Raw genomic sequence first — 10,061 nt, 5'->3', positions numbered from 1 at the left:
TATTAAACAATATTAAACTCTGTGTCGGAAACATTCTGTGTAGAAACAATTTTTTCTAGGAAAAATATATAAAACTATTAAATTCTATGTAGGAAACATTTTGCCTAAAAAAAAGTTTTGCGTAGGAAAAATATAACAGTATTAAATTCTTTAGAGGAATTATTTTGTGTAGAAAATATTTTGTTAGAGGAAAAATATAAATCTATTAAACAATGTTAAATTCTGTGTAGAAAATATTCTGTGTAGTAAAAATTTTGCGTAACAAAAATATATAACAATATTAAATTCCATGTAGGAAACATTTTGTGTAGAAAAAGTTTTGCGTGGGAAAAATATAACAGTATTAAATTCTGTGTAGGAAATATTTTGTTTAGGAAAAAATGAATCTATTAAACAATATTAAATTCTGTGTAGGAAATATTCTGTTAGACAAAATTTTGTGTAGGAAAAATATAACAGTATTAATATCTGTATAGGAAACATTTTGTATAGAAAACAATTTGTTAAGAAAATATTTTGTGTGGGAAAAAAATAAAACTAATAAACAATAAAATATATAACAGTATTAAATTCTAGGTAGGAAACATTTTGTGTAGAAAAGAATTTGCGTGGGAAAAATATAACAGTATTAAAATCTGTGTAGGAAATATTTTGTGTATGAAAAAATGAATCTATTAAATAATATTAAATTCTGTGTAGGAAATATTCTGTTAGAAAAAATGTTGTGTAGGAAAAATATATAACAGTATTAAATTCTGTATGGGCAACATTGTGTGTCGAAAAAGTTTGTGTAATAGGAAAAATATAACAGTATTAATTTCTGTATAGGAAAAATTTTGTGTAGAAAACAATTTGTTAAGAAAATATTTTGTGTGGGAAAAAAATAAAACTAATTAACAATAAAATATATAACAGTATTAAATTCAATGTAGGAAACATTTTGTGTAAAAAAAGTTTTGCACAGGGATAATAGAACAGTATTAAATTCTGTGTAGGAAATATTCTTTGTAGAAAAAATTTTTATGTAGGAAAAATATATCACAGTATTAAATTCTAAAAAGGACACATTTTGTAAAGAAAGAGTTTTGTGTAGGAAAAATATGATCAGTATAATTGTGTACAATATATTTTGTGTAGAATAAAATTGTGTAGGAACAGTGTTTTTCCCTTTTCATATTCAAACCATATAATGCGGTTCTAATAACATGGATACAATTCGGCTTTAATCCATTAAAGAATTAAGCTAGCGAAACTCAGACAAGGTTAAAAAGTCGCCCCCCCCCCCCATTTGCTTTCTGATTCAGGTGGTCTCGATAGACGGAGGTTAAATGCAAAAGCTTGTAAGGGATGCGGTGGAGTCTCCTGGAGGGTAACAAAACATTCTCGCAATTAGCAGGATGCCCCGATGACACTTGGTGTGTATCCCCCAGGGTGGCTACCCCGCCCACTGGATTCACGTCGCGAGAGTTTCGCGAAAACCACCCTCTATATTCTATTCTGTTTCCTATCCCACACGTGGACAACAAACTCTTGGGGCGAAAGCTTAAATAATAAAAAAAAAAAGAAAAAAGAAAAAGTTATTCGATTTATGTTCCCAGATCGCTGGGGAGATTCGTCCACGAAATTGAAAAGTGGACCTTCCTGTCGAGACAAAATATTACAGCCAAAGGGAAATCGAGGAGGAAAGTTTAGGAGTGTTAGAAATTTTTATATCATTATATTATATTATATTTTATATCATAAAATTATAAATTATTAATAATTAGCAATTTTTATAAAATTATCAAAATTGATTTGAGGGAACCTGTAATGTTTGAAGGATTGAGCTATCTTAAAAAAAAGGATCAAGTTTTGATACGGAACAAAAGACAGCTTCATTTAATTATACACGTGGAGAACTATAACTTGAGGGGAAGGAATAAATAATAAATAAAAAGTTATTCGATTTATGTTCCCAGATCGTTGGGGAGATTCGTCCACGAAATTGAAAAGTTGACCTTTCTGTGGAGACGAAATATTGTAGCTAGAGGGAAATTGAAGAGGAAAGTTTAGGAGTGTTAGAAAGTAAATTTTGATTTTTTAAGTATCACGCAATTATGAAGAATTATTAAAAATGAGATGAAATTTGTGAAGATTTAAATTAAAAGTTTCTTTAATACAATTTTTATAATTTGATTGATCGTGCCAAAAGTCAGATATCTAAAAAAAATAGTTTTTCTATGATTCTAAAACTCAAAATATGATAACTGACGTCATTCTAAATATACATTATTGTTTATGAAAAATGTTAACCTTCACGAAAAAAACATTAATTTTAACTAATTTTTTCTGACTACCGCTTCTTATCAATTTTTGAAAAATGATTGATTTTAATAAATGATGGCTTATTTGTTCCGTGAAAACATTCTCTAAAATTCTACTTTTTACAATGTTATAAATAACTAAATAATCCTATAATATAATTATTTGTTTAAAAAATGTTCCTAAAAAAATTGTTCTAATGATTTAGAGGCACAAAAGCCATTGAAAAAATAACTTTCAAAATTGGAAACAGTAGAGTTGTATAGAATATTTTCAATGAAAAAATAAGTTGTCATTTATTAAAATGCAATCTTTTTTTTTTAATCGGTAAGAAGCTATATGATCAGAAAAATTTCAACTGAAAAAAGGTAAAAAATTAACGTTTATTTTTGTATATTTTAACATTTTTTTATAGATAATAATGTTTTTTATTTGAAATATTATCAGTTATAATATTTCGATTCTTACAATCATAGAAAAACTATTTTTTGAGAAAAAATTTCATATTTGATATTGTAAACACGTTTCACAAAAATTAGGGACTTCAATAAACGGGAACCCCAAATAATTTAAGATATCTCTACATTTTTAATAAATTTTTCCACAAAATTGAAAAATTGTGAAGAAAAATTCAAAAATTCTGAAGAAAACTTAAAAAATATTTTCAATGAGAAGAAATCTTTGAATTATTGATTCCAATCAATGACATCTAGGGGAATATTTTTTTTAATTTGAGCAACATTCCCCAAATATTGTAGGAAAAATGTCCAAATTATGATGTGGACTGTTTCTTAAAAAAGGGGAAATTTACCCAATATTGTTGGGTAATATATGTTGGGTAAACTCTCTAAAAACGTTCAAAATGTAATTAAATTGTAAACACATTTTTAAAGAATTTTCCCAAAAGTAAATGAAAAATTTTATGGAATACTAATTGGAAATGTTGGGAAATTTCCACCAATATTATTTTAAAAGATCCCCCCTTTTTTCACCATGTATTTTAGAAAAAAACCTCAAAATATTTAAGAAAAAATATCCTACAAATTGGGAAATTTTTCCTAAGAAATTTTAGAAACAATTTCTTATAATTAGTTGAAAAATAAAAAAAGTATTTTAAGTTAAAAGTTAAAAAATTTTAAAATTGTAATTTAAGGAGTTATATTTATGGCTTGCAATTTTTTAACTTTTGTAGATAAATTACATACACTGCAAAAAAAAAAATTTCCCCCACTCTTTTTTGTAGAAAATTCCACATTTTACGTTAAAAATACGTTTTCTCCGAAAACTTTGATAAATTTCCGATAAATCAGGAAATATTACACACAAGTTAAATTTAGATGTTAATTTTTTAAGAAATTTTCTAACAATACACATTAATTAATCTGGGAATTGAAAAAAAATTTTTCATGTTCAAAAAATTTCCAACTGTCAACAAAAATTATTGTTTTTATTTCGTAACTGAATTATAGGAAATTTTATTTAAAATTTAATGGGAAACTTGTACAATTTGTAGAATATTTTTTCTAATAGAAGTTTATCCCCAAATTCATGTTTTGACAAAAATAAAAAAATACTGGAAATTTTTTACAATAATGTTGGGGAAAATTCTTCTTTTTTAGATATAGCAAGTATTCCAAAAAATTTTTAGGGAAATTTCATGAATATATTCGGGGACATTTAATCGCCTTTTAGAAAATATTCTCCAAAATATTTTGTGAAAAAAAAATTATTCATTTTTTATATTTTCGTTAAGCTTTATCTACAATTGTTTCATTTTTTGGGAAAATTCAACAAAATTAAAAAAAAATTCCCACATTATTTGAGGGATACTTAAGTCTCTAATTTTTGAAAAATATATCAAAACTTCTCGGGAAAGTGTTCAACATTTAGGCAAAGGAATATTTTCTAATTTTTCTGGAATTTCAAATTTCCTGAAAAAGCCTAATTTTTTTAGAGAAACATATGTTTAACGTAACTAAAAGTATTTTGGTTCAACCAAAATTTTTTATAATATAACTAGAAATAATTTTCTCTTAGATTTTTTCAATAAAAGTACAGAAATATTTTAATAATAAAATTTTTGCTTTTTCAGATTGTGAGGGCTCGTTTGAAATACAGAAGAAAGAAAAGAACAGGAATTTTTAATTTTTAATTTTAATTTTTTATACTCAATTATCAATAACTACTGTTTGAAGAGAACTGAAAATTGTTTAAAAAAAATTATAATCGAAACCAATTATAGAGTTTCGATTTGTAAATTATCTATATAATAAAATTGTTTTTTAACACTTTATTGGATCTCTATTATATATTAATTTTTATTATCTTTCAGTATTATATTAGTCAACTGTTTTTATTTAATTATAATAATTTATTAAATAAAATAGAAAATTAAAATAAATAAATCCTTTCCAAATTTGGTTTTAGAGTAATAATACAGTTATTCCATCTCTGTGATGTGGGTGATTAAGAACTTGAACTAGAAAATAATAAGGATGATGGATAAATAAGATGATGTAATCATGAAAGAAGATGAGATTTTTGGGTTATGAAACAGATCAGGATGAAGATAAATTTCCTGAGATTTTTTGTATTTTGGGACGAAATTACCAATTTAGGACTTCAGGAAAAAACTAATTCGAAGAAGCATTGATGATACAGTACCTGAATTCCTGGTACCAAATGAAGAATGATGTACTCATTAAAAAAAATTATAATGAAGAGGATGAAGATAGAGTACTTTAATTTTGGATTTTCGGTAACAAATTACAAATTAAGACTCAAGCCAAAAAATGGATCTTCAATGATTAAAACGTGTGGCTACTATGAAGAGCACCCAAATTCTCAGATTCTGGTACCAGATTAATAATAGACAAATACCAGATTGTGGTATTTATTTAATTAATTAACACTGAATTATAAAATTAATAACCGAATTATCAACAAATTTGGACCTCTGTAAAAATTATTTATTGATGATGAAGATAGAGTACCTAAGTTTAGGTTTTGAAACCAAATGAAGAATAGCATACTCAACCAAAAAGTGATGTTACCTACGAAATTAATTATGAAATCAAGAACACAATTATCGAAAAAATTGCTCAAGCCCAAAATTGTCTGATTCGTGATCAAATCATCAAAAACTTGGGATTCCAGTCTAAATCTAAATGATTTGTTGATGATGAAGAGACAACACCTTTTTTTTTACTAAAATATTTTTCCCATTGACAACAAATCCTATAATGAAGATCCAGAACCATCTTGATGAAATTAGAAACTAAATTAGAAATACTCAATCGGAAAATGAGGCCAGTTAGGGAACTAATCATGAAATCAATAGCCAGCAAAAAAATTGTGTCAATAATCTGATGACTCGTGATGAAGCTGATGATGATGATCATCTAAAACTTTGGAGTTTGTTACGAGATGAATTATTTACTCAATTAAAAATGAGTTCTAAAATTAAAAACCTGATCATCAAAAAAGTTGGAACCCCTGTCATTGGTGATGAACTACCTAAATTTCTCAGCCAAAATAATAGTCCATTGATCATAGAGCTGATGATTAAGATACAGAACCAAGTTTAGGTTTTGGAACCAAATAAAGAATCGTATACTCAATCAAAAAATGAGGTCAATTAGGAAATCGATCATGAAATCAATAACTCAATTATCGAGAAGTTATGGCTCCAGCTGATGATGGTCCAGGACCTGGATTCTTGTTTTTTGCCACCAAATGCAGGATTATGATAATAATCTTTGGAAATGAAGGAAAACAGGTAGTTTGAAAACTGGCGCCGTTTCAGGAGAAAGAGAGAGAGGCGGCCATTAGGCTCTGGGGCCGTGACACCAGGAGGATGGTTCCAGGAGAGGTAGTGCCTCGACGGGGCTCCACCCAGCACTTAGTTAACGTCGTGGTTGCGGGCTCGGGGCACGCTCTTTCCAGGGTACGGACCGCCCCTGACGGCCTAGCACGGTGCTCCTATTCGCTGGCCCATATCTCATCGGGACCATCGCATTAGCCTAATCTACCCAAAAAAATTCGGCCATTGATGTGAGGCTAAAAATCACGGAGAGGTGCTGCCACCACAGCGGTCAAATTTTCAACTAATTAGTTCACTTCTTATCGATTTTTTAAAACGTCCGGACGTGTTTGGGTATTCCTTTTATCCACTTTTATGAAAAGTTTGTTATTTCTTGGGTAATGACTTTATTTGTGGGCCAGAAGTTCAGTTGGGAATTTTGATTTGATGGTACCAGATTTGGAAGCGATTTCAATTATCTTATATAATTGAATTATTATAATTATAAATTTATAATTATAATTCTTTTTTTTTTAAGAAGGAAACAAGGGGTGTTTAGGTGGATTAAGAATGAGGGTTGTTTTAAATGCAGGTGATGAAGAAAATGAAGAGAAAGATGAAGAAGAAATGAAGAAGAAGCTGAAAAATTTGAAGATTCTTCCAAAGATTTTCGGTTTAGAAAATTTTTTTATCACCAAAATCGACTAGATTTAAATTGTTTTATTTTAAAATCGACTGATAATTTTAAATATTATGATATGTATTGTTTAATAAATTGGAGATGTTACAAGATTTATTCAGATCATCATTTATAATTTTTCATTCTGAATATCGATATTGAAATTAAATTTGAATCGAAATACAAGTTGACTAGAAATAAAATACTTTGTTTTTACATTATTTGTTCATTTATTAATTTTTGTTCAATAATATTCCAAAAGTTCAGCAGATCAGGTAAGTGTAATTTAAAAAATATTTGTTGAATCACCTATAAAATAATACTCGTATAAATAAACATTTCAATTTATATTTCAGTTTAAAGATGGTTAATGGAGAGATATCTCAAATCTGTACTATTTTCATTCTAAAAGATAATATTGCAATAATAACTAGGATCTGAAGTTTTTAAATTATTAGTATTTATTCTTAATTATTAAATATTTTTTAGTTTGGTTTATTTGTTTTTTTTTTTAATTCTTCATTAAACTTGATCAGAAAATGAAGTATTTTCCGCCCTATATTTTGTAAAAAATTGAACTTGGAACGAAAAAATTTAGAAAATCTAAATAATTATAAAAATTATGAAAAAAATGTTGTTAGCTATCAGGATAAATGAATATAATTTGTAGAAAATAATTTTTATAAAAAAAATACCAAAACTTATAAAACACCGAAAATATGAATTATTAAAGAGAACAATTCAGAAAAATGAAATTTTCCGAAATAGAACATTACCGTCAATAAATAAGACTGTTAAAAGTATTTATTATTAAAATCTAAGGACTTTAGAAAAAAATATAACGAATTTAGTTTAATTTAGAAATTCCAAACTACCAAAATTATTAAATTATTTTATTTTTAACATATTTTTATCATTTTATTAAATTAAATTATTGAATATAATTTGGAGAAAATAATGTTGGAGATAGAAAACAATACCGAATGTTAAATAAAAGATAAGGTAAGTGCTGGGCCAAAAAATATTTTTTTAATCACCTATAAAATAATACTCGTTTAAATAAATATTTTAATTTATATTCCAGTTTAAAAATGGAAATGGGAGGGATATCCCAAATCTGTATTATTTTTGTTCCAAACGATAATATTTCAGTTATTATGCGATTTTAGGAATTTAATAATTTCGGTATTTTGAAATCTATGAATTTTTCTAGTTTCGTTAACTTCTACTTTTATAATATTTTAATGTCGGTAATAAATACTTTGAGCAGTTTTATTTATCTTTATTAATTTGAAATTATTCAAATTTCATTTTCGGTATTTTTCAACATTTTGAATTGTGCCTTTTCGATAAAATTAGATGTTCTCATATATTTCAAGAAAAATTAATAGAATCTACGTGAATTATTAATTTTATTATTTGAAAAAAAATTATTTTCTTATGTTCAAATTTTTTTAATGTCTTAACATTTTTTTTCATTCATAAAAATCAGGAAAATAAAAAAAATTAATCAAGATGATACTGCTCCATATGGAAACTTCATCTAAAAATGAACTCAAGCTATGTGAAAAAAAGATAAATATTTTGGAAGTTATAATAATTAATTAATTAAATATTTAATAAACAATTACAAAAATCATTAAAATTTACAATTACTTTAAAATGCCTTTTGGAATTTAAATACGGCATTTTTCCCTGATCTTCAATGTCGACTAATCTTACCGACGGTAGTATACACTGTAATTTTTTTAGGGAATGTTCCTCATATTTTTTTGTAAAAAATTCCAAATTTTGGTACAAAATACTTTTTCCTCAAGAAATTGAGGTATTTTCCTCAAAAAATTAGATATATATATTTTTTTTTAATCTATAAAAGGTTAGAAATTATGTGATTTTTGCCAAATTTAGTGAATTTCTCTTATTATTTACGTTGAGATTTTTCTACAAAAAGTTAGGCATTTCTTTGAGCAATTTGGAGATATTTTCAAAAAGATAGAAATAAAAAAACACTCAAAAATGTCGAGAATTTTTTCAATTCTGGTAATTTTTTCCACAAACTAAAAAAGTTTCATATAAAAATTATAAAACAGTTTATATATAAATTATAAAACATTTTCAAATCGTGTTAACAAAAAGTAAAAAAAAGTAGGGATTTTCAAAAATAATATTGTGGAAAATTTTCAAACGCATTGTAATTATTTAATAATTTTTTGTGGAATTTTCGCTAAGTTTTGGAAAATATTCCCTAAAATATCTTGGTGGAATTTGTGTTACCGTGATTTTCAGGAACTTTCCTCAAAAAATTGTTTACATTGTAATTCACGAAATTAAATAAATTTGGGACTATCTGCACCACTAAAATTTAGAAAAAAATAACCACATGCGCCAATGACGAAAAATATGAAAATCACCATTTTTGTTTAAATAAATCCTGGTTAAAAAATCAATACAATAGTTAACATATTTATAATATAAAATAACCTAAATATAAATACTTATGAAAAAATCTAAAATGTTGATTTATTAATAAGACCTATAAAAACCAGACCATTTTTTTGTAGCAATAAATAAATCTAGGACAAAAATATCTTACATCTCTAATGTGATTTATTTTTACATTGTTTATGTCTTTAAATTTTTTCCAAGGTAAGTTTTGTTTATATATATTATAAAAAAAATAAATTCATTCAAGATATTTTGTTATTTACTACAATAAAAAATATTTCGGCAAAAAATTAATAAGACCTGAGCAATACAAAAATTGCTTTACACTCAGAAAAATGTTTGTTCGGATTAAAGGTAGGTAAAAGAAATATTTGATTAATTAAAAAAGAATGTTTTGGTGATTTAAAGAAAATGTATTTGATTCAAACACGCAATGTTTTGACTCAAACAATTTTTTTTCAATTAAACAAATTATATCTTTGATATAGGGTCAAACAAATATATGTTTAATTGAAACAAATGTTTGTTTTATTCAAACAAATATTCTTCCGAGTGCACATAAAATGTTATATATTTTCTTTCATAAATATGTGTCATCTATTATTCTTGAATTTATTAACCAAAAAAAAGTAAAAAAAATATATGCTCGCGCTATGAAAACATAAACCAGTTTTCATGAAGTAAAATAACACAAATGTCGTATATAACAGAGAAAATAGGAAAAATTGTCCCACCGAAACGAGACTGGATGTTTCTGGCGACGGGTCAGGTCGAATATCGCGGCACTTTCCGAGGCCATAAATTGCTCTAGTTTCGGAAATAAAATTTAGCAAC

The 10,061-nt window shown here is 26.0% G+C and overlaps 1 protein-coding gene across 1 annotated transcript in view; it reads left to right on the top strand.

Annotated features, from left to right (window-relative positions):
* LOC117181106 overlaps window positions 1–4,450 on the top strand; it is a 27,056-nt gene extending 22,606 nt beyond the window's left edge. The window contains exon 2 of the mRNA XM_033373674.1: window positions 4,394–4,450. The gene's annotated coding sequence lies outside the window, so the exon portion shown is untranslated. The remainder of the gene's footprint in view (window positions 1–4,393) is intronic.
* Window positions 4,451–10,061: the final 5,611 nt, after the last annotated feature.

This window comes from Belonocnema kinseyi, chromosome 10, assembly GCF_010883055.1.
Source record: "Belonocnema kinseyi isolate 2016_QV_RU_SX_M_011 chromosome 10, B_treatae_v1, whole genome shotgun sequence".
NCBI classification, from domain to species: Eukaryota; Metazoa; Arthropoda; class Insecta; order Hymenoptera; family Cynipidae; genus Belonocnema; species Belonocnema kinseyi.
Note: the sequence above shows the minus strand (reverse complement) of the source record. Positions and strands in the feature narration are given on the sequence as shown.